General features: G+C 39.8%; 1 long non-coding RNA gene across 2 annotated transcripts in view; it reads left to right on the forward strand.

Moving 5' to 3' along the window:
- Positions 1-426: 426 nt before the first annotated feature.
- The window catches only part of LOC120506061, a 322,322-nt gene continuing 296,720 nt past the window's right edge, over positions 427-26,028 (forward strand). For both annotated transcript variants that reach the window (XR_005628422.1, XR_005628421.1), the window contains exon 1: positions 427-492. This is a non-coding gene — a long non-coding RNA (uncharacterized LOC120506061). The remainder of the gene's footprint in view (positions 493-26,028) is intronic.

The raw sequence follows: 26,028 nt of genomic DNA on the forward strand, positions 1-26,028 counted from the left end.
TTATTGATGAGATCAGTGCGAGCCTTATACTGAGTAAACTGAGGAGGGAAAAAAATAGCAAAGCACACCCAAAGCCAGACAATGCTATAAACCGTGGGCAATGGAAGAAGGAATAAATACTGTGCATTTGGAGGGCTGTTACTCTAAATGCCTCTAATTTTTAAATAATTTCTATTTTATCACATTTAGGGAGGAGAGGGAAGAAGCAATTATCTCTTGGTGAGCCAACCATGCCCCTCTGCTGCTGTGTTCAGGGCTCTCCAAATGTCCAGGTGTCCCTCCTGCAGCTCTCTCCGCTTTTCTTGAGCAGGTGTGGGGCTGCAGGAAGGAGAAAATCATCTTTTATTAGCTCTTTTAATAAGATCTTCCAGAATTATTATAATAATATTTTCCGTCTTAATTATATTTTTATTATTATTGTAATTTCCAGTGCCTGAACCAGCTGCTTTGAAGAATCTTGGGACTGAAGGACTGAGCTGAGGCATTTCTAAGGTAATGTTGACATTATTGTTTTGCCCCCAGTCAAGATTTCCTCTGTTTGTGCTTTTAACTGTAAACCAGTTGTTTTTCACCAAATTTATGCGCCTGATTTTTTAGTCCTGAGTAAGGATTAGTCCAATAGTTGCCATTTTCCTTCTTTTTCTCAGTTTCCCAGCTGAAACTGATTTCACCTTCAACCTCAAATCAGAGAAAGGATTCTTGAGAAGGAGGACCTGTTCTAACTCCCTGCTCTATCTGAGAGTTAACTAAAATTATAATTTTTCAAGAATTTAAATGACAATATTTTTGCTGTTAAATGCTTGATGAGGAAGAGTGGTGCCATGGGGTACAGCATCCTCCCTTATGTGACATGGTGCAGGGAAAGAGGTGGAAAATGTCACCTTGTAAGGCTTTTAAGGAATTGTTTCCTGGGGCTGGAGAGAGGCTTTGCCTTTCTGCTTGTGCTGATCTGCTGCAGCTGAGCAGGGGACACTGCAGGGTCATCACCAAAGACTTTTGCACTCTGGGGTTGGTGTCCCTTGGGTCCTCTTTGGAAGTTGTATTTGCTGTGCCAAGGGGCCTGGTCAGGCAATGGAGGTGGTAATGGAATTTAGCAGTTGAGGGGACTCTGGGAAATCACAGAGCATGTGAACGTAATTAAAGAAATAAACCAGGAGCATCTGCCACCATCCTCCCAAGCAGAGTCACATCCGTGCCCCTGGAGGGGCACCAGCCCAGCCCTTACTTACAAATGCTCCAAAGCTTCTGGTGGGCACAGGCCAAGGGTCACTCCAGGTTCTGCCACAGGATCCCTGCCCAAGGAAGTTCTGCACAACAGAGAGAGCTGGTAAGTGGAACTCAATGCACAGAAACATTTCTGATGGTGGTGCTCATGCTTGCAACCTTCATTACCATATTTTCAGGGGGCATAATAATCATTCATGTGTTTATTGCGCCCTTGTGAGTTGGGGCAGGGACTTTATCCTTTTTCATACACATGGAATTGAAGGCAGCACAAGTACTGAGCTCCAGCTCATGTGGGAGGGCTGCCAGAGTCCTGCTCCTGTTTTGTGGCTTTTCCTGCAGGATCTTGACCAGTCTTCTTGGCTTTAGGTCCTTGTTCAAAGACCTAAATAGGAGATGAGTTGTGCTGGGTTTCCTCTGCAGTCAATAAAGGGAGACAAGGGTCTCCAAAGGAAAATTCTGACCTCCTCCCAATGGGTTTTGGAGGCTATCTACAAAACCTGCCTGCTCTCACTGAAATGTCTTAAGAGAGACTTTTGCATCTCTCTGCTCTGGACACTTGCTAAGGACAAGACTTGATTCAAAACCACCATGAAACAGAACATTTCCCTTTTTGCCTCTGCTGAAGAGGCCCAGCACAGCTGTAATTAACTTTTGAAGATGCTTCATTGTGCTTACAAAATGTGACTGCAACTTAGAATGTCGCAGGGGGGGCAGAAACAAGCAAATAAGAAGCTGCCCTGATGAGGTGTGAGGTTCAGAGAACAGATGTCCTGCACTGGATTTTGCTGCAATCCAGTCACCCTCAAAATACCTGTGAAGTTCTTATCACTGTGAACAATTGTCCCTTTTGGTCTCAGAGGTGGACAGGCAGGATGACCCAAACCTTCTCTGTGTCCAATTCAGACCTGAGTTTTTAATAGTGTGAGTAAAGGCTTAGCTAAATGTTTTTAAAGAAACTGGTTTTAAATCAGGTAGATGATGAGAGGAATGTCTTTCAGAATTTACCAAGTTTATATTTTGCATATTCCATACTGAGGCTGTTTCTTTTCTTGTGACATCGCAAAAAATGAAATTAGTTTTTGACTGGGAGGGGATGATGATGGAGGTGTTCTCAGAATAACATGATTAGCTTTTGGGAAATATTAAAGCATGACTACGTTGGACCTTTTTATGTTAGACAACAGCAGTTTTTCCATTCTGCATTAAATACTCCTTTCAGATTTCTCATCTTGCATGATATTGCCTATTTCATGCCTCTGACAAAGTGGCTGAAACAAGCTCTTTCCCTAAACTCGTGATATTTGTGGATAAAGGATTATTACCTGTGGTATTTTTAAAGCAATGAATAAATTCCAGCATTGTTTAGGCAGATGCAGACAACGTGTTGGGTTTCTTGTTTGATGCCACAGCAAAGCTTTGTGTCAGAGTTCAGAGGGGATACAAGAGCACTGTGTTTAGATCAGTAAGTTTAGGATCTAAAGTGGTCTGGAATATACACTGGAATGCTTTCTCATTCTGTTTTTCATATAGTATTTTGGCTGTGTGACCTATTCCATTGTCACATGGCAATATTTTAAAATAAGTGAGCAGATGAGGGTGTTTAGAGGGTACTAAAATTCATCAGTACCTTGTGGTTGTGGATGTGCATGGTGGCACTGCCACACTCCTGGGTGTTGGCAATAATGCACCTGCCTTTCCTGGAGAAAGGAGCGCACACCAGGTTCATGGGAACATTCAGGGCAGAAGGGTGCCTTGGGAATTGTGCTTCTCCTGGCAGCACTGGAGCAAACCGAGTGAGACTTCTCTCTTGGGTTTGGTGGTTGGTTGTTTTTATTTGACACAATAGGAATGGCAAAATGAGAGAGAAAAAAATAAGGTTGATTGCTCTTCAGAGAAGACCTTAGACAACAGTCTCTCTCCACTCCAGTGACTCTGGTACATGTCTGACTTGATTATTCCTGTCCTGTTGAAATATGAGGCAGCTGGACAATATCTTGACTGAAATACATTGGAGGAATATGGAAATGTGAAGTACAGCTTTTGTGAAAATCAGAATCCCTGTTCACTATATCTATAAGTACACTTGTTGATTCTTGTGACTGTGATGCAATTGATTCTCTCTAAAAATGATTCTCCCTGAGGTCTGGGGACTGTGCCTTTCCCTAGTGGATGAGCAGAGCTCATCCAGTTTCTCCCAGACTTGAGGCAGATCAAGGTTAGAACTTTTAACTTTTGTTTTGTTTGGTAGGTTTTTTTCCCTGTCACTGTCAGTTCAGTTTTGTTTTCCAAAACAAAATTCAGGGCAATATTGCAGCCTCCTCTGAAGGCATTCATCTGCTCTGTTCCTGAGTGTACCTCACACCCAGCCCAGCTTTCTGAGGACGTGAAGTTCAGCCTGTGGTCTGTTCCTCTTCTCCCTGCAGTGACTTTGGCATTTCTAAACCTGTTTGCAGAGCAGAGCAACGTCTCAAAGTCATTATGTTTTATGAGTTGCATAATTACTGGTGTCTGGATATGGGATGGGGATACCTCAGTGAGAAAAACATGGACAGGGCTCATTTGATGCCATTTCCCTCTGTTGGCAGCAGCAGTGGGACACACCACAGCATTCACTGCTGTCCTTTGCACAATGAGGGGCATGAGGTGGTGTGGCAGAGCAAAAAGTGATCATGGAAGACCAAGTTTCAGTAGTTCTCTTGCTTTGTGCAGTGGGTCATTGTTTCTTTTCATGGGGATTCAATTGGAAAAAGTGGCTTAGATGGGAAAAAAAAAAAATCTTTGCTTACAGATTCTCTTGATACTTCCAGCAAATGGGAACATAAGAAAATGATTGTGCTTCTTGAAAAAGTTTTGGTTAAATTTAGCTTTGTTTTCTGCTTAAAAAGGGGAGGGGGTGGAGTGATAATAAATGTCATTTGAAAATAGAAGTGTCCTTGGTTTCCTGTTTTCAGTAGGCTTAAGATAATTCATTTGTTCTACTTGTAGTTTGTCAATTGATGCCTCCCTTCCAAAACTGTCTGTGGGCCGCCTTAGCCAGAGTTTCCTACAGTTATTTTTGCACTATTGTTAAACAGAACCATGCAGCATGTTGCTTTTTCAATTTACTGCGTGGGATCTGCACATAGTTTTCCATTGTGGCATATTTGTGTCTTTGTCACTTTTATTGTTTATATGCCAGCATATGGCCAGAAAAAAAACAAACTTCTTTCCTCAGTTTTCTTCTTTTGTATTGTTTAGTCCACAGTGCCTTTACAGCAACAATTTGTAAAAATCAAATTCCTGGAATGTAATTGGTTTGATTGAATAAAGAAGGAAAACTGGGAGAATACATCTCAGGGATTAGTGAATATATAGGAATGGCTTTATTTTCCTACCCAGGGCAGCACATAGGACAAAAAAGCCAATGCCTGTTTTTATTTAAACTTCAGTTTGGTCATTTAGGCTCATATATCTCACCATGCCACTTGCACAGACCTTAATGCCTGCATCAAGATCTTCTCTAGAGCAATCATTGCCAAAATCAGCCAGCATGGATATCAGTGCCTGACAAGGACCAGATGTTTGCATTTGTGGGATATGGAACCCCAAACCCAGCAGTTGTCCAACTGCTGCTTTATTGCAGTTGATCTAAAATTGATCTAAAATGGGGTTTGGGTTTGTTTTTTTTTTTTTAATAGTACTGGCAGTGTAGTTATTACTTTGTTCAGTTTTGAGGTTGTACAAAAGACCATTTTTTCTTAATTTCTGTGTGGCATCAATGCTTACATGACACCCTGATAAAAAAATTTCCTTGTTTATCTACTATTAAAAATTAATACAAACTAGGCCGTATCCATGAAGTGATCAGCTCTGTCATTCCATAGATTACTGGCACCCACTGGCACATGGTTTTGCTGTAATTTGAGGCAGGAATGTTGTTGTTAGCACAGCTCCTGAAAAAGAAGGAGTTAAATTTTAAAGCAAAATAATCATTCACTTGCAAAACTCTGCTTTCTTGTCAGTGCACTTCCAATGTACCATATATTTTTAGCAGTAACCAAAGACTAGTAACCAGTTTGAAATCCCATACAACAGATGGATAAATCATGATAAATCCACGATGTTGGCTTCTCCTGGATTTTCCATTTGTTGGAAGCTGTTGCACACCACACAACCCACCACGTGAAAGCCTGCTGGAAACAAAATATGATTTTCTGTAGTTTCTTTGGTTAGTGAAGTATTTTCAAGAATACCAACAGTGATTTGAGGTAAAGAATCCCTGCAGCAATTAGGATTCATTTACTGCTGGAGCACTTTATTAATTACACGTTTGTAACCACATGGATGGTCACAAAACCATTTGCACATGTCTGAATTTGGAGATTTGCAGACGGAAGATGTAACATAAACATGGAAATGTTAAACTACTCATCTGTAGCCTGCAAAGAAGATAACAAGAAGGATTCTGTTCTCGGTGTGATTTGTGAACAATGCTAAGTAAATATTCATCATTAATATATAATAACTGTTGCTTTTGGCAGTTCACTTTTCATTTAATTTGATAATGTGTCCAGTAAATGAAGTGGTACAGGCTGCAGTGTTTTACCATCACAATTGCATATTTTCAATCATTGTTAAATGAAGGCAGCTCAAGGCAAAGCTTTAACCCCCACTAGTTTTGTGTGTGATAAAAAGAGAAGGTGCTATCAATCTTTATTGTCTGTCTCGCTTACTGTAATTGCATTCAATAGTCCACTGATTCTGTTGTCTGTGCTAATGTCAGGAGCAGGGAAGAGCCAGATGCTCAGACTTGATCAGATGCATCCAGTGGCCACTTTGATAAGTTGGCAGCAAGGCTCTGGCTTCGATGATAAATTGTGAGTGCTGCAGATTATGAGCAGCTGAACACCAGGAGTATGTGTGAGGAAACTTCTTACTTGCTTGGAATGTGGCATTCCCATGCCAGCCAAAGGCCAGCCCAGGGGTTATTCCAATACATCTCATGCTGAGAAGGTGCCAGGGAGTTGTATTCTCATGGACAGCAACACAACAAAAACCCAAACAGACCCAGAGTGATTTGAACATGGCATTGAATAGTCCCAACACTGTAAAAGGTGTTTTAAAATAGCAGTTATGGTCATTTGATTCAACAGGAAAGCTTTGGAATTATGGTATTCCATGCTTTAATCCATCTTAAAAGTTGTGCTTTCTTGGCACCTTTCTTTCCCCTTCTAATTTAAAGTAGTGCCTGGAATGTCTTGCATTTAATAATGCTTTAGTGCAGTATGAACAGTGATAGATCTTTGTGAGGAAAAACCTCCAGTGTAGACAAGGGGACTGCGGAATAAGGGGCTTTCTACAGGTTCTTTGCATCTTTAACATTCCTCAGAGATTAATTATAATTATTTAAGTTCTTCAGTGATTGTCATCCCTCAGACAAGTAGTTGTTAAAGGAGATCTGGAAAGATTCAGGAATCTCACCTTCACCTGGTTCATATTATTTGTGCAGAAAATGCTCCTATTTTTCCCTCAGGATTGATGTGAAAGGTGTGATCCTAACTGTGGATGGTGCTTACAAGTTTGTCGTGTGTGGTATCACTTGTGGCTGACAATTTCAGATTGTGTTTGCAGCAGGCCTAGGTTTTGTTTGGCACAATTTGATCTTTTTGGGTGCTCAAGGAGAGGACAAGACTATCCTTTTGCCATCACTTCTCTTGGATACTTCAGGCAGCTCCTTTGACTGCTGCAGGTGTGTAGGGGCATCAGCCTCACCATGTGCAGTGTGGCCACATGATAAATAACCTCTGCTAAGGCCCTGATGTGTGCATAAAAGAATCATTACTTGAGGAAGTTTGGAAAACTAAAATTAGTTTCTTAAATTCGACAGTACCTACTGTTGTCTTTTTTTCCCCCCACTGCATTTTTTCAAATTAATTAAAGTGCACAGATGTTCAATTAATGCCTAAAAAATCCATGGCTACAGCTGTGAAGCAACATTGTTGAGATTTAACATATCTAATAATGTTTCTCTCTTTGAAGAAATTCCATTAATGACACTCTGCTAAATAACTTTGCATTGATAAATTAAAGGAAATGTGGAGTAAACTAGAAGGAGATGTCAGCTGTCTGCTCTACTTATTTATGAGAATAACAGAGGGGCCCAAAATAAAAGATCTGCTTTTCATTTTCTTATACGAACATGTGGAAGAACTCTGGTTTCTAGGCAAAATGTATCAATTTAGTTGGACATTATCGATACCTCTCTCGCAATTCAAGGAGAGGTAGCTTGAAAAAGCTGCCATGGAAAAGCCAGCTGCTAACACCAAACATATTGGGATTGTGAATTCCTTCAGTCCTGCCTTGTAACGTGGAATAACAGCAGAGTCTTGCATGTGAGCCGTGGTAACTGTTAATACCACGGGGGCTTTTAATTTACATTGTTAAAGTCTGGCAAAAGCAAAAGAGCTCAGGATAATGCAGGAGATGTGCTGAGAACAGCAGAGGTGCTGCTGGACCAGGAGCTGTTTGAGGGGTGGTTGTGCTGCTCAGGGAAAGGTCTCAGATACAGAATGGTGAAGGTAAGCTGGATGTGAGGACCAAAAATATCCGTGTGTTCTGTTCCCCAGTTTCTGAGCAGAAGTGACTGAACCACATGAATTTATCTGGTGTGAAGTGTCAAATACAGAAGAGGAATTTAATACTTCCTTGAATTGTCACAGTTTCTCTGCTAGGCCAGCTGGTGTTCAGTGGAGGACTAGATTTCACCCCCCAGTAAAGGCACCAGTAATCCTCCTTTTCATTTAGCACAGAGGATTTTGCCCCTGAGTTATTTTTTGGGTAGCCTTTATCTTTCTAAGCATGAATTGATAGCCCAGAAGACACTGAAGGCACGAGCCTGTGCTTGAGGATGTCACATCCTGCACTTCTAACACCTGGGCAGTTGCTCAGTTTGTGTCTTCTGCACACAAATCAAGGCATTTTCTGACAAAGAAAATTACCAGTAAGATCACGTTCAGTAAAGTGAAACTGGGCTTTGTGCTGATGTTTCCTGTGTTAGGCCAGAATTCCAGCTCCCAAATTAGAGCAGCTCCACTGGAACTAGAAAAGATCATTTATACAACTGTCCTCTTGATTGTTTTGGCTCCAAACATCTAGAGAACTGCTTAGTGATACAGCACAGGATTGTTTTTATTCTTACCTACTTGCCATTACATCAAAACTAAGTAATTTTTACAGGCTAGTTAGTTGTAAAGGAATACCCTTTACAATTCCCTCAGGAGTTTTCTCCAGGTTTGACAAGTTGTTTTCTACTTGAGGTGGAGCTGTGTCATTTGTAGTGTGTTTGTACAAGCATCCATTGCTTGTGCATTCAGGAGTGGGGAGTTTCTTTATTTTCAGCTCTCAGGTAACCTTAGAAGCAATAATCATACCTGTCTCTTCTAAATGACATGGCTTCATTGCATAATATTGGAAATAATTTGATTTGCAGATGGTCTGCTAGACGTGAGTTCAGTGCTCTAGGACTTGCTTTCTGAAAGCTTTAGCAGAACAGTAGATAAGAGATAGGACCTGATTTTTGTCTGGGGCCAAAAAAGACATTTTGTACGTGAAAAATATTGTCTGGATGTTTTTGCAGCTGCAAATAATTGGGAATAAACGTGATGGCTGGAGCTATTGCTTCATTTGTGTTTGCAGGTGATTGCAGCCCAGTCTCACTACTTTAAAAGATCCCTGATTCTGCTGTCAGGGGAAGTTACTCATTCCCAGTCGAGCAGATCAGGATGTGCACATCCACCTCCTGCATGGGGGTCTCAGGTGGGACAAAAAGGGCAAAACTGAGAGCACATGGAAAGCAAAAAATGTGTGTCCAATATCTTCCTTAAAGTGTGGAGGAAGAACCAGGTTTAGAAATATTCTGATACTCCTCTCCAACAGTGCTACATTCAGAATTACTGTGCCTAGAAACTGTTGGCTGAAAGGAGAGAATTCTTCCCTTTAACTCAAAAACCTTCTTTTCACAATCAAGCATCTGAAATTAAAATTTGTTTGAGATAAATTGTCTCAAATTAAGGAACCAAGCCAATTTTCTTTTAAAAGATAAAGTCAAGTCACTGAACTTAACAATAAATGAGTGTGTGAGAATAAAGTCTGTAGTTAGGACCAGTTTGAGGAAGCAGAGAAGAATTTCTGAAATATCTCAGAAGCATTAAATTTGAATTTCATCTTGGAAAAAGTTTTGGCATGGAATTTCTCTCAATTTCTGGTGTACTATGCAAGGTAAACTTCTCTTATCTATGGGACAGGAGCCCCAGTCCACAGCCTTTGGAAGTCACCAGCACCTTTGCAGTTGAATCAGCAGAGCTGGGATCATATTTAATGAACTTGTAGTATTTTAAAAATAAAAATCTCCTTTTTTCTCTTTTGCTTTTAAAGCAATTTCAGAGCAGTGGGGTCAGATTGAGTTCTGTCAGAGGAACTCAGTGCTCTGATTTCTCACTTTGTGCAGTAATTCCCACCTGTTTTAAATTGAACATTGTCACTGGACATTGTGCTCCTGATGAGCTAAAAATCTTCACCTTTGGAAGGAGACCAGTGACTGTGCAAAATGAAAGTTGTTAGAGACTGGCTTTAAACTTTTCCCTTTTTACTTCTCATACGGGTTTTATTAGCAGTGAGCTGGGCAGATTTGAACAAAACCCTGCTGATGCTTTTTATGCATTTTCCTGTGTTTGTAGAATTGGTTTGAGTTATGTTACAGAGTCTAAAGTTCCCTGGTTGTAGTGGGTTTCTGTGTTATATTTTAAAATATCTGCATGCTGAGATATCCAGTAATGTGCTTTTTCAATAGGAGTTTGGGGAGAAAGCTCAGCATTTTGAACACGTGCTGTAAATTCTTAATTTGGCTTGCCCTGGAATTTTCAAAGAGTATTTGTGGGTTCCTGTGAGTGTTGTCAGCACATTGTTGGGGAGGGGATTCAGTGTATGTGTGGTGGCTGTGAACAGGTCCATGAAAAGCAGCCACAGAAACTTCCAGGAGCATTTGTGTGGTGAAGTCTAACATCATCACTGGGTATCTGCACAGATGTTAAATGGCTGTCACAAAAAAAAAAAAAAAATCAGAAACGTTCAGGTGTCGAAAATTATTCAAATTATGTAAATATTCAGATTTTTCATATAAAAATAAGAAGATGCCACCTTGTGGTAAGAAAGATGCTTTAGTGTATCCATGATCTCTTTGGGTGAACAGGCAAGGATTTTAGAATTCTTTTTTCAGCAATAATTTAAGAAATAAGATTAAATGTTGGGTCGAGAAGCCAAAGTTCCCTTTCCCATGTGTTTCCCTCCTCCTCATGTACTCAGGGTTTTCACAGGAGAGCTGAAGCAAAGGCTGAATATTTCCCAGCTTTGTTTTCCTGTGCCTTTTCCAAGCTGTTTGCTGTTACCCCAGAAAACTGGGGCTGGGAGGAGGAATCCCCTTTCCCTGGACGCAGCTTTGGGGCTGAGCCTTTTTTTGGTGGTTGTTGCTTTGGGGTTAATTGTGTGGCCAGGCTGAGGAAGGCAAATCTTGTCTCTCTTTTCTGCTCAGCACTTCGAGGAACTGTGATCTGGTTTGTGGCCAAACTGGAAAAATAAAGGTTTTAAAAGATGGATAAAATCTCTAAATTTATCTAGCAGGCAGGCAGGGTTCATACCTGTGGTATTACAATGGATATCCATTCTTTATAATGGATTATATGAAGTTTGTCTTTGCCTTTGCACTTACTCCAACTCCATTAAAATTACAAAGTGAATTGTGTAACCTGACAACATCCTCTTTCTCACCAGGATGCTCTTCTTTAAATATCTGTTTGCATTAAAAAAAAAGAAAACTAACCCCCCCGCCACAACCCTATGCTTTCTCTTTATTTTATTATTCTGCATTCTACTTGTGTGATTTGAATAATCTACTTTCTGAGCCACACACTTAGTGAGAGCACAGCACAACTGCTGTCATGTGCATGGCAACAAACTGCTGTTGTCTGACTGTTTGGGTCTCTTTATTTTACACATTGATGGGCAGGAAAAAACTACAGGCAAGAGAATAATTGGAAAATGTTACACTCCTAAATTTTGTTCTTGTGCACACACAGGCTCCTTAACAGCAGGGGATGTGCAGGCACTTCTGTGCACATTGAGGCTAAATAATAATAATAATAATAATAATAATAATAATAATAATAATAATAATAATAATAGGGTTAGCAATTTTTCCCCAATTTGAAGAGGTATTGTGCTCGTAATTAAAACATATTTTCTCTTAACATAATTTATTTCCTTGCATAATGTAATTTGACAGAGCATTATAAATGTATATCTCTATGCTTCATGACCCCATTATGAGGACAATTTTTCCATAGTAATTCATTTGTGTTGTGTTTCTTCTGGCTTTCTGATTACACAATCAGTATTGAATTGTGCAACCAACATCCTGATTAAAATGAGACAAAAACCTGTACGGCTCAGCTCCCTGAAAATCTCCTCTTGTTCCCCTAAAGACAATGGCAAAATTCTTATTTGTTGGAGGAGACAAAGTTATTAAAATGGATTGCAAATGTGAAGAGAAGAAGGTGGAGCCCCAGCTCCCCATGGGAGGAAGGCAGGGTAGGAAGTATCAACCACAGACATAATTTGGAGAATATTGCAGGAAAAAAGGAAAACCATTAAAAAGCCAGAACTGACAAGAGGGATTTGGGAGAATGTTTCTGGGCTTTTTTTCCCAGATTTTAGGATCACACCTAAGGTATATACATTTTTTTTTTACAGCAACAATTTATTTATTTAGAAAATAACTTAAAAATAAAACAAAAAGTGAATTTTAGGCAAGAGTGATAATTCTTCCAAATGTACAAATAATTTTATTTTTACTTTTATTTTTAATTCTATCCCATCACCAGGCCCAGGAATCTGGTGCTGCTGTGGGCTTTGCCTACCCCATTTACAGCTGCTGTTTTCACCCAAAATGTGCTTAGGAAATAATACGAGCCAACCTGTTCAGCCACTTGAGAAGGGTGACAAAATCATTAGTCTGGACTAATTTTTGTGCTTAAAATTAAACACACATTCTGGCAAATAATAGGATTAAAGCTTGAATTGTGCATATTTTTGTCTGGGGTTCAATTTCCTTGGTTTCTTTTATGCTTGTTGTTTCAAGTCTTTGTAAATAATGTAGTATTTGATTATTGATTGGCTAGCAGTTAGAAAAGCAAAATTTTGATTAATTTCTTGAAAATATTAACAAGATGAATGTGAACTGTATAAGCATATTTGCAGTGCTGTGTTGATCTTGGAAATAATCAACTGAAAAAATTAGGTCTTAGTCCTTGAGACTCAAACATATCCAGAAGAATGGTGAAAGGGAGTTGCAGCTTTTCCCTGTGAACTCTGGCACCCATATTTATTGATTCATTTGGTCATTTGAGAATGGCTTTTGATGGAGCATGGGCTGCCCACAAACAACAACAGCAAATGAGTCAAAGGTATTAGAAAACAGGGCCACAAATCTTAGCAGTGGGCCAAGTTGAGCAAAATGCTGATTAATATCAATTATTAATTAAAAAAAAACTGTTAGAGCAGAAGTTTGGTCCATAATTTAATTTGGGAGCTGTGAATTCTTAATTTTAATGCCTTATTTTTTTCTCATAGCACATGCAGTTTTATATTATCTTCTCTTGCTTCCTATAGCAATAACACTATTTACTTCAGTGCTACTACTTGAAATGTCACGACTCCAAATAGTTACAGTTAGAACTGGTTGAGAAATGGGAAACATCTTATGGAACATTTCTGACCAATTCTAATTATTGCCCTTAATGTATCGTTGCAAAATTTGAAACAGGATTTCTTTGGAAGTTGTGACCTGCTTTTTGAAAGTAGGGGAAAATACTTATTTTTAATCACCTTCATCTCAAGAGCTGTAATTGAGGTTATGAAGTTATAGTGGATTAACAGGTTAGTGATTTTTTTTCAATATGGAGAAAAAAATTCAGCAAGTTTCTTATAAAAACTTTACTAAGTGCTCAACCTTTGAACACAAATGCAAAATCAAATGTTTTAAGTTCGGGCCATAAGCTTCACATTAGAAATTAATCATGAGATGTTTTGGTGATAAAATCTCTCTCATTTGAAAATGTAATTTATTAACCAGCACAATATCTATTTCAGGGCAGTATTCAAGCTGCAATAAAGATTTTCATAATATTAGAATAATGTGCCGATAGTGAGCCCTGTGTGAAAGGAGAGCGCTTTTCCCTTGGCTCACAACCATCCCTTTGGGATGCAAACCCCGGTGCCAGGGATGGGAGCTGCTGTTTGCTGGTGGAACAGAGGGGTCCCAGGGAATGTTGGAGGGGCTGTGAGATCCCCACCCTTGAGCTGCTCCCCTTGGCCTCGGTCCCTTCTCCCGGTGCCGTTTGTGTGCAGGACAGCTGGACACCAACCGGGAAATCCTTCCCAAAGCTTCTCCCATGGGCACAGCAAGGGCTGGGCTTCCTGTGGGCACCTGCCCGGGGTGAAGGGTCTCAGGGAGTTTTGGAGTTCCCGTCTCCTGCACTTCCACCTCACTGCTGCCTCTCCTCCCTCCCGTCCAGCTCCGCACTGCAGGTGCCTCTGCGTACACCAGAATACGCGGCGTGCGCTTGATCCAAAGGGAACGGAGCAGATGGAGGTCGTGGGATTGAACTCTGCTGTCTCCTTCTGTGCTTGGGGAAGGAATAGTCAGGAAAATGAGAGCAAAGTATTAGTTCTGGGCAAAAAGAAGATCCTTGCAGTTCCTCTTGCATTTGCATGATTTTCTTTACGTTGTAAAAATAATTTAATGTGACTGCAACGTCTGGTTGTGGGAAGCCTCGTGGAAAGGCAAGAAGTACCTGACAGCATTTGAACTGTGCTATTTTGCCTGTGCTGTAATTATTTTCATTTATGAAATTCTAAATTCGAAATTCTGTTTTAAATATTGAATATTTCTGGTGAACTGACAGCTTGTGCTAGCTTTAGGATATGCCTGCTTGGTAATTATTCATGAGAAGAACAGCTGAAAACAAACTCGTTATACACCTTGGCAAGTCACTGTGATTTGAATTCTGTGAAATTTCCCTATGGCCATGTGACTTTATTCTAAAGTACTCTAACAGTGCAGATGTCCAGAATGCCGTAGTTGCTACAAATGTTATTCCTGTAGTCAAAGTTTGGAAGCATCAGTGCTTCAGGAGAAGTGGAAGGAAAAAAAAAAAAGAAGAAGAAAAAAGAGAAGAGGAGAAAAGACTGATGATAGAGGGTGTGTTTTGAGTGTTTGTCACATACTTCATTATGTGCAGCTCTCAAACATTACCAGATATATATCATAGGGGATATATCTCAGTGCATGTTCAGGGCATAGAATGGAATTTACAATGCCTGCAAGAACACCCCGCTGAAATGCACTAAGTGTCTGAAATATCTTGTTTAAGCCATGATACAATAAGCATCAGCACTGACATTTTTGGAAGTTTAAAAGTAAGATAATTTCTGTGTAACATTGGATGAAGAATCAAAATGCTTCAGATTTAGCTAAAAATAAAACATTTCTCTACTTTTGCCTTTTCTTTTTCTTCTCCATATGGCTCCTGAAGCATTCCTTAATTTAAATAGGTTTTAGAGCTCATCCCTTATAGTTCCTGAAGCATTCATTGCTTTTGAGAAAAAAAACATTTTAGCATGTGCTATTCTTGTTATTCTAATTAGAAAAAAACAGCTGGTCCTGTGCAGCTCTGACTGGAGTCTTTTTCAACACATTGTTCAGATTTTTTTTTCTCTTTTTCTGTCAAGCCACAGGCTACCACCTCTCCTCATCCCACATGAGCCAGCCCCCAAACACCTGCATGTGCAGCCTGAACCCACACATCTGCCAGGGAACACAAAGAAAATACTTCATTGGCCACAGGACACATACATCAGATTATACATATTAGGAAAATCTATATTCCCAAGGAACTGCAAGTGACACCGAGCTAATGGCCAGTGGCTCCCATTGCCATCCTGAGGTATTTTTTAGGTGCCTTTACTTTCATTCCTCCTCCTCCATGTAAACCAACTGAGATGCTTTCATTTAAAAAAGAAAAAAAAAAGGTAATCAGCCTTCAGTTAGGATTTTGATATCTGTAAACGTGTGTGCCTACAAATAATCATTGGAGCTGATCAAAGTCCCACTCGCTGTTGCTATGGAAATGAATCCCCATTTTGTTTACGGATGGGTATGCGCCACATGACAGGGAATGATGTCAGGTGGAAAGCTGAGATAAATTAAATTTGTGGTCTGAAGTTATTAACATATGTTTTGTGTGAGGGTGTGCATGTGTATTAACTAAGAAAGGGAAGATCCAGAAAATTCTGTTCTTTTAAAATGACAGGGAAACAGCGCCTTCAACATAAATCATGGCATCATTTCTTCCAGTGGGATGAAAGAGACACAGAGAGGTTGGGGCAAGGATGTTTCTGTGCCATGTCCAAATCTGTGGAGCTGCTCTTTAATAGTCCTACTCACTGTTTAATTTCCTTCTCCGTTGTTTCCTCATATGTGAGTTCCATTTGTTGGTCAGATTGCTCTCACAACTGTCCTGAACTTTGCATCTGTGTGCCTTGCCCAAACGGAAAGTCAGAACTCATTTCTAGCTCTGAGTAAAAAAAGCCATTACATTTCTTTTCAAATAAAATGAAATAACTTGTGCATCTGAGGAATAAATTGCATTAATCCTTCTGCATGGATCAGTTAAGAGATGCATCAGAAATGTGAAATAAGAAGCACTTGTCCCATGATAACACTGGATGCAGCAGAGAAGAGGAACTACTGACAAACTCAGCCAAAGCTTAAAGGTTTGAGCAGCCCAAAACAATGCCAGATTTTTCCTTTCCAGAGTTTGACTTGTGGAACATAGAATATTAGACCAGAAATGCAGAATGTTAGACAAGTACCAGAGACTGCAGCAGTTCTGTTGCTCCACAAAACATCTGTATTAAAAAAATGCCCCGAAGATGCTCTGATATTTCCGTACATTTATATGTTGTTATTCAATAGAGGATCAACACTGAATTGGCTACTTTGAAAAGCATTTTTCTGTTTCTTTAGAAACACAATAATCTCTCTAATTCACCTGCCACGTGGTGCTGTACCACCTAGCAATAGGTGTGTAATTGAGGGCAGAATTTGACCCTTTGATTCTGTAAATCACATATGATCATTACAGAAGGGCTCAGATCTTTAGACGTTGTATGATTGCCAGCTCACCAGCCACCCTTCCTTTGTCACATTATTTTTTTAGAGGCTGACACTCTAATGAAAGCAATACAAAAGGCTGCCAGAGCCCAGCTCAGAATGCCCAATTTGCTCTGACTGCCATTTTCCAGAGCAAAAAATGTCTTCCATTATTTGTATCGATATTAGGGTGAACTTCCAACAGCTGATCTTCTGGACAGGGGCTGTACCTTTCCACAGCTGTGCACCTTTGTAGTATCCTGTAAATAATAATTAAACAGTAGGAAAATGAATGCAATGCTGAAGTTGGACTAATTGACTTCTGTTGGCTGTGTGGAGCAGTAGGATTTAAGCATTACTCAGTTTTCAGCCCATACACTTAAGCAATAAGATTTCAGAAGATTTAGTGTGTGTGTCTTTGTGTGTAAAAGCTCAGCAAACCCCATTTTCCTTGGCCCAGTCTTCCAGAATAATCCCTGGTCCATCCATTTGTACTCATTACCTGGTGTCTGCAGCAAGGAAAGAAAGTCTGCTCTTTGGCACTGTTTTGAAAATCTTGAATTCCTTTCCCTTCTGTCCTCCTCTGCCGCAAACTTTTTCTGTCCTCCTCATCTGAGCTACTTGGGGAGAACGAGCATTAAAGCAAGCTTGTCAAATGTTAACCTGGCAAAGAAAAGGCTTGGAAATGCATTTTGTTCCCTGGAGAGAGGCTGTATTATTCCGAGGTGCCCTCTGCTGTGTCAAGAGCTAAAGATGCTTCACGAACCACACCTTGGCAGAGATGAGTGAGACCCTCCCTTCGAAAGGCTCCGACCTGTTGAGCATCCTTTTCATCATTACAGCATTGGAGCGTCTCGGATTAATCATCTCTTCCCACAAGTAGAATCTCCTTTTGTTAAGACCTTAGGGAAGCTAAACTTTTCAAAATACACACTGGACGGGACTGAAGGGGTTTTTTTCCTTTCCTTTGGAACCCCATTCACAGGAACAAACCTCCATGTTCAAACTTAAAAAACAGAGGCAGCAAGGGTTTCGATTCAGAGGAAGAAAGATGCGCTGGTCTTGAGATTCTGTGAGGATCCGGCATTCTCCTGAGCGCTGGAGAAATTTGTGAGACTCATTATCTCCCAGGCCAGCATTTTAAAGAAATCCCTGACTAGATCAAATTTAGCCTTGGCACAAATGGGTGTAACTAATATTAGAACCCTAAAAAGGATCTCATTAATCATCATTAAAAAACAATGCTTAGATATTCTTAGAGGTGGGATTTGGTGGTTTTTTTGTGGAGTCAATTGAGGCTTAATTTTCTGTGTGGGTATTACATGCACAGATCTTGAGCCCCAAGGGATTTCTTCTGAGACATGACAGTGAGAACATATTGCTGCATGTGAAAAATACTTCTGCCAGTGGTGCTCAACAGAAAGAGATTTTTCTTGCTTCAGAACATGCTAAAAAAATTTAAAAGAACAATCCCTTGAAAATCCGTCAAACCATTACATTGAAGTGTGTTAGGACAGAATCTGAAATTTGGGGATTGAAAACAAACTCATTTTTAGACAGGCAGGTGTGTTAGCCTATAAAGAAGTTGGATGCACAGAGTAAATTCAGATACAAAGTGCAAACAGATACAAACAGTACAGAGTTAGGCTTCCATGTGATTTACTGGGTTCATTTGCTTCCTTTTCTACTTTTATTCTGGATCTTTCTATTGTTATCCTTCCAAAAGGAATACAGTGCAGCAGATTCATCAGAGGCCATTATTTACTGATTCTGTATATTGTTTTCGTAATGGTTGAACTCAGCAAATCATGAACTGATTACTGAGTTTTAGCAAGTGGCTAATGAATCATTGATGCTGGCTCAGGGAGAAAGAGATTCCTCTTGTTTCTGCAGTTCTGCAGGTTTCCAACAGATTTCACAACTACTTCCATTCATTCCTTTTATTTCTTCCTTATCTTCTTCTCTTGGAGTGTTGCCTTCAAAAACCCAAAGCCAGTGACCACTTCAGTTGTGTCAAGTGTTTTTCATTATACCTTAGTGGTGTCTGCTGACTAAAAGCACACGTAAGAAAGAAACAGCATTATTTGCAAATTTCATGAGGTCTCAAGCGAATGAGAAACTATCAATAAACTTTCAGTTTCACTATAAATCAGCGACAAGATGGCACTAAAATAATATGCAATTTCAAATGAATGATTTTAATAAGTTAGCAAAACAGAATTGTTGATTAATACAGCATAACATATTCCATGTGTATTATGGAATTGTAATGAATTATTATCAGAGATGCTATTTTATAGCGGTAATGTAGCAGTGTGAAAACTTTAATAGAGGCCTGCAAAAAAGGCTCTTTTCCTTCTCATTTTTATCTTTCAGCTTCTTGAAATTCCTGTCCCTACAGAATTGTTACAAGATAATAGAACTCAAAGATTTATTTCTGATAAAAGGTTTAAATTGCAACAGCAAAATATAATAGCCCAATAACAAAACTGAATAGATATTAAAATAAAGAGGAAAGAAAAAGGCATAGACTTATTGCTTACCTGTCCAGTCATGAAAATGGATCCATCATGTTGCAACTTGATAATAGCTCCCTATAAACTGTATGTTGGAATTCAGAAGGGGAATAGACTCATGGAAAATGTTAGGATCATAAAATGGTTTGGGTTGTATGAGATCTTAAAGATCGTCCCATTCCACCCCTGCCATGGGCAGGGACACTTTCCACTGTCCCAGGCTGCTCAGAGCCCCATCCACCCTGGCTTTGGACACTGCCAGGGTTCCAGGGACAGCCACAGCTACTCTGGGCCCCCTGTGCCAGGGCCTGCCCACCCTCCCAGCCAGGGTTCCTTCCCAAAACCCCACCTGCCCCTGCCTCCAGCAGTTTGAAACCATTGCCCCTTGTCCTGCCACTGTCTGCCATAGAAAAAGCCCCTGTGCCTCCCTTTTCTAAGCCCCCTTCAGGCACTGGAAGGGGCTCTAAGGTCTCTCCAGAGCCTTCCCTTCTCCCAGCCTGGCTCCAGAGCAGATACTCCTTGGAGCATCTTCATGGCCTCCTCTGGACTCACTCCAACAGCTCCACATCTTTGCTGTGTCCAGAGCTGGATGCAGGACCCCAGCTGGGGTCTCAGGAGGGCAGGGAAGAAGGGGACAGGTCACTGGTTACATTTTAATGTGTGTGTGTGTGTGTGTGTGTGTGTGTGTGTGTGTGTGTGTGAACTCCACAGAAACAGATTTTCCTGGAAGTAATTTCTGTGTGGATTAAGCCTTATTTGTCCTTTTCACCTTTCCCTAGAAGAAAATTACCTTTATCATAATCTGCCAAATTTAGTTTGTTTTCATTTCTACTCAACTGATATTGAGAGTAGTAATTTTTTTTTCCTTGTGGTGAAGGTGAACAACATTTGTGAAATAACAAATTCCTGTATTATGCATTAAAGACCCCTTACAAGTTTTTAGGGCTGGTGTAGAGAGGCCTGGTGTGAAATCAGAGTCCTGGGGTCATGTGTGTCTCACCTACACTGGGGGAACAATGGTTTGGATATTTGCTTGGGCCAACACCCCAGTTTTTACCTTGAGAAAAGATGTAGGTTTGGATATTTCCTTTGTCCTTTTTTTTTTTGCTTTTCTAAGTGGAGATGGGCAGTTTCATTGTGGGAGGTTGAATCTTATTGGAGCAAATCTGTAGAAAAGATGAGGAATGGGGTTGGGAGGAGTGAACCAGAACTACTCTTATGTGTAAATTGGCAGGCTGGAATATTTATAATTTTGATAATACTTTATCCCCAGTCTTGCTCATAAAACCACTTCATCACCAAAACCAAGCTGATTGAGTTGAAAAAGTCCATTTTCTGTAGTTTCTGTAGAAATTTTCCAAGCAGCTCTCGCAGTTGTTTAGTAAACTTGTGGGTTTGTGGTTCTTCAGCACCAATTGCTGTTTTCATCTTTATGGAAAATGAAGATTGCCAGGGGCTGATACAATGACATTTTCTACCTTTTGCAAATCTCTGAAAAGAGACTCCTGATCCCATTTCAAACCCCAGTAACGACCCTCTGATTTTCTGAAGTCTGGAATGGTCCCACTTTCCTGGTGCAGGAGTAACACTCACCTGTAGCTGTGCTGAACTCTTTCCTCTCATCTGTTTTTTCTCTTCATATTTCACAGAAAATTTCTGCCATGTATGGAACTGAAGTGCAGCTAATAAGGTCTGATTGGAATTTTCATGAGCAACATCTTTGTCAGATTTGCTCAAAATAACTGAGAAGATACTTCAGATATTTCATATAGTCTCTTTCAAAGATTAATGAGAAAAACCTCTTTAAAATTAGGAAGTAAATATTTTTCACTTTTTAAGTCATTGTCTTTTTGGTGTGATACATTATTAAAAGTAGGTACATTCCTGATGTACACACATTTTCTAGGCCAAAGACTGTGAAAACTTTGGAGAACTTTCTTTCAAGAGCTGAAGCAGATGAAATACCTAGATATTGTTTCAGGTGCATTAAATCCTGCTGAGGAATTAAGTAGAAATGTTTGATCAATTATATTTAAAAGAAGTTTGGGGTGTTTTTGGTTAATTTTATTCCTTTTAGAATAACGAGATTTAAAAAAGACATCTGTGTACTGGTATCCCACTTTTTTGTACTCTTTGTCCAGGCTCATCCAGTCCAAAGCTTGAGTGTGTGTTGGATTTGATAAACGAGTTAGACAATTTACAGATCTGGTGCTTGTTGGCTTGCCCCTCTTTTTACAGAGCTGCTTGTGTGAAGCCTTTTGGCTGCAGGAAGTTGGGATAATGCAAATAAACCCCCCAGCCTTCCCTGCCAATATTCCCTTCTTCCTGCTCCTGTCCAGCCTGGGCTGTGTACCCAGAGGTGAGCTATTAATATTGCCTTTTTACAGCTAAATTATCTGACTCCAGAATTGTTCACAGATTCTATTAAAGACCCCTATTGAGGATTGCTTCTACAAATAGGCATTTTAATTCATCCGGGTACACTAAGGTGTTACCTTCCTTTCATTAATAAAATGGAAACTCATAAAGAAAACCAGATTATCCTGAATTTATGATCAAGTAATTTTGTTTCTCTTAGCTCTGGTAATAATTGTAGAACATTATTTCCCTGCTTCTTTTCCTTTCTCCTTCACCTACCTAGACAATCTTAATTTCTCATGTTTATTTATCTTTTTTTTTCTGTTTTAATTTGACAGGAAAAGCTATCTAGGACCCCAGGAGGCAAACACAGAGAGTTAGGAATTGGTCCTTCCCATCTCCACTTTAATGAAATAATAAGTAATTGGTTCATATTTACCCACATTTTAGAAATTTTAGGTTATTCTTTGTGCCCTACCTTAAAAATTCTTCAAAGTGTAGTTTCTGGCTTTGGTTTTGATACATATTTTGCTTGGTTTTTTTTTTTTTTTTCCCTTTCATTTTGTCATCTGCACTGAAAGATGATTCATCTCATCGTGACTCTGAATATTCAACTTTGTACCTGCACTTTCCTGTTTCCCCTTTGAAACAAAGCCATCAGCTCCAAGTGAGAAATTTCCATACACTTGGGGTCCTCCACAGGGATGAATCAGCACAGTTTTCCTGACTCCAGCCCTTCTCTGTGCCACTTTCCCTCAATGGCATGGCTTTCCCTTTATTGCCACCTGCATTTTTGGGGGGAAAGCTCCTGAATCCCGTTCTTCTGCAGGGGGATTGTGGTGTGGATCACGTTCTGCCTGAGCTCTTCCCTGCTGCAGGGCCCTCCTGAAGCACCTCTGCAGACACCACTTGAGTGGAGTGACTACTTCATGAGCTTCAAATGAATTGTGCAGGGCTAAATTATCCCTGGAGGTGCTTTGGCTCAATTTCCAGTACAGGTTGTGCTCCTGGCATGTCATAGGGAGCAACCACAGAAAACATGCAGTGCATTTACAGGAATGTGAACAAGGGCAGTGCCATCACTCCCCAGCTACATTTCAAAGATACCACCAAAATTTAAAGCATCTTTGTTTCTTGTACCTTTTCATTCAGAGGTTGTTAATCTCTTCTAAAATAGCATCAATGAGATTTAAAATTTAATTTTGAAGCCCACACACACATTAAAAGTGAAATGCATTAGTCAGATATTAATAATGATCTATTAAATCTGGCAACAAAAGTGGAAGAGACAGATCTCCATTCCTGTCACAGAAAAAAAATCTTCCTCAAACCACCTTTTTTTCCCAGTCCATGACAGTTCTGACCTAAAGGCTGCCTGCTCTAGAGCAAGTGGTGGTCAGAGTGATGCCTGCTTTGATACAACAGTGTAAAAAATGTTTTGCTGCTTATCATCCAATTTTATCTTCATAAGCTGTTACTGCCTTAAAAATGAATTTTCTTTATTTCAAAAATTGTTTTCTTTAATGAGTGGCATTCATTATTTTTGATAATCTAGTAAGTGAAAAGTAGTTTATGAAGATGGCCTAATCTCACTTAATGTCTCTGTTGGTATCATGGACATTGCACTTCTCTTTCTAAATGAAATCTTTCTTGCTTACACATTCTTAACCTGCTCAAGCATTGAAAGCCAATAAAATATGCATTTTCTTAATTTAGAGCTGCTGAAGTTGCTGAACAGAAATATTTTCAATTTGATATTACTTTCATGATACAGGAAGCAATAGCATGGAACCCCAGATGAAGCATTCCCGAAACATGGAGTGAATTGATGATTTATTTTTCTCCTCCTTTACTGAGAATGTATAAGAGTCAAGGATCATATTCCAACATATCAAATCTTGGAGAAAAAAAATTAATTAGATTTTTACATTTCATCTATATTATCACACGAACAGAAATAAAAAACCCTTAATTTCAGACAGCCTCTACCTGACTCTTCCGAATGGAGTCAAGGAGAAAGTTCTGACTTTATATAGGATTAGGGCCAAATAGGAATAGGCCAATTGAGGGGAGCAGGATCCTCCCTCCTCACATGGCAAAGATGAAGGTGAGTCTCACCCACTTTTCCTTCATCATGAAGTAATCCCACAACAGGTTTTGTTTATCAAGGAAAACGGGGTAAAAAGGTAACACATTTCTCAAAAAGGAAATAAAAATTTAAGGCTTGACTCAAGTTCCCCTACCAGGATGGGCTTGGTTTATCCTAGCTCTGTCTTTTGCTGTTAGTAATTTACTGTGAGTGTATCTTGTATAGAGAAATCTACAGAAGTGATCTTAAATTGAGTAAATTTGGCTTGGCATGTTTAATAAAAGCTAAAATATTGCTTGCAGTGGAAAGTTACAGGACTAGAGACATTAAGATAATTTTGAAATTTTTTTTGTTCTTTATTATTTCTTTCAGACTGGATTAAGTTCTGAAATTAGTCTAAAAAAATAATTGTACAAAATGAGAGGTGAATATTGCAATAATTTTCCTAATGTGCTCCAAAACAGGGAGTTGCAGGTAAAGCAGCTCCGCTGCCTCAGTCTGTGCACTGCAGAAAGTGCAGCTCCCTGCAAAATGACTGCACCTGCACAGAGCATAGAATTTCTGCTGCGTGTACCATGAACTCCATGGCAGAGAAGCAAAAGGAATTTCCCTAATGACTGGTTGAAAATCCTGAGATGTGCAGAGCATCCCCTTTTCATCTCTGGAGAGCACCCGGGGTCTCTCCCTGCCTGTTTGTGCCCCTGCAGCGTGTGACAAAGGCTCCTGCACCGGGCAGTGCTGAAACAAAAAGCACATGTTGAAACTCGGGCAGGGAGCTTAGAAAGGGAGGATTCTCATGAGAAAGGATTGTTCAGTTTTGTAGTACAAGCTTGCCCTGAAAATGTCTCTTTAAAGTGTGTCCAAAGGACTTATAACACTTTATGTAGCCTAAGTGCCTGCACATTTATTCTCAACTGCGTTGAAGTGCGTGGAAGCTTTCGAATTGCAGGTATGATGATGTGTAGCCACCAAAATCCACATTTTAAAATATATCCCAACACAGTTTGATTACCACAACTCACTCACTGTTACATCTCCCTTTGGGCAGTCCCTGCCCTCCTTTCCCTTCTCCCTTTGCCTTTTCATCTGTGTGTGCCCAGTGAGGGCTTTGCAATGCTGGACGAGGCCACAAAGGTGACAGCTCTGGTTTGGGGCAAATAATTTCTGTGCTGTGTCATGGCCAGTGCTTGTTCAAGGGAGGGCAGGAAAAAGGGCTGTGCCTTTGTGCCAGCCCCATTCAGTGACAGGGAACCAGTAAAGGTCACTGCAATGAGGTCTGGGGTATGTTGGGAGAGCCTGTTTCAGGTCCTATTGTGCCAGTGCAAAGCTGCCTTTAATTTACTTTTGGTAGGATTAGACTGTTAATGAGCAGGTTCCTGCCTGTGTTTAGGAAGTGTGCAGCAGGTAACTGCCTCGAAAGGAGCATCTCTGCTTGTCTGCAATATTCTTTAATGCATCTTTGTAAGAGCAGTGCTTCAAAAGTTTCTTCTTCCTTTGTTGTTAGAAGGCCAGGTTTAAAAGGTGCATCCACAGTGTTACATCTTCTCCATGGGTTGTTTATCCTCTCTCTTTTTATGCCTGAATCTAAACCAATAGTTGTTATTTCCAGGGCGTGTGCAAGACAAGAAATAGCTGTGTATGCTCTCATCGTGTTTCTCTGAATCACAAGTTAATTACTTCAAAGTTTAAGTTTATCCTAGAAATTATTGCTCTTCTATTCTCAGAAATACATTATCATAGTTTATCACCAGCGTCATCATTGACAATCCCCCTGTTCTGACTGTGATATTGATGGTCTCAAACATGTGTCAGATTCTGTGTGTGTGTAGTGGCTCAGAACAAAGCTGACTTCTACAACATTTTACTGTATTATCCGTGTTTAACCTCATTAGTTTATAGATTACTGTGGAATACTTTGTGTGTGGAAGGAGCAAAGCAACACCAATTTAATTCTCTGTACTGCCTACACAAGTCATCCGTCCCTTTTGGTACTTCTGGAAAGTATCTGTAAATGTTATTTTCAATACGCATTTATCTGGTTCATTATTAAATCTTCCTATGAATTTCATCCTCTGTAAGATGCTAAAAATCTTTAGAATTCATCAGCATGTCTTAATACTCGTGCTTGGCTAATGTTTTACATTTATAGGAGTTTTAAAAGGCAGGTGCAATGTGACATATCACAAGAAGCAAATTAAACTCTTGTAAAGCACAGCTGGAATGCTAAAAATGTGTATTTGTAATTTAAATATGTGACACCATCACACTGTAAAATCAGTTCATAATTAGAAAACATCTGTTTTTTTCCAATATGGTGTCTAATAGTATATTTAAATAATTTAGAATGCAATAAGGGGAAAAAAAAAAAGTCAAGCTCTAGTATGTTATTCAGGCCTTTTTTTTTTCTTTTGTTTAAATGTCCTCTTCCAGGTCTTTAAGTAACCCATCATTTTGAAGCTAATTCTTGGTTCACATTGTAATCACCATTGATGAAATACATATGCCAAACATATGTGCTGTTATGACCTTATTGTCAGTCAAGAAACAGGTTTTGTGGGTGCTATTGTTGAGAAGGATTTACACACTGTCATGTT

Source organism: Passer montanus, unplaced genomic scaffold, assembly GCF_014805655.1.
Source record: "Passer montanus isolate IOZ18808 unplaced genomic scaffold, ASM1480565v1 scaffold37, whole genome shotgun sequence".
In the NCBI taxonomy this organism is placed as follows: domain Eukaryota; kingdom Metazoa; phylum Chordata; class Aves; order Passeriformes; family Passeridae; genus Passer; species Passer montanus.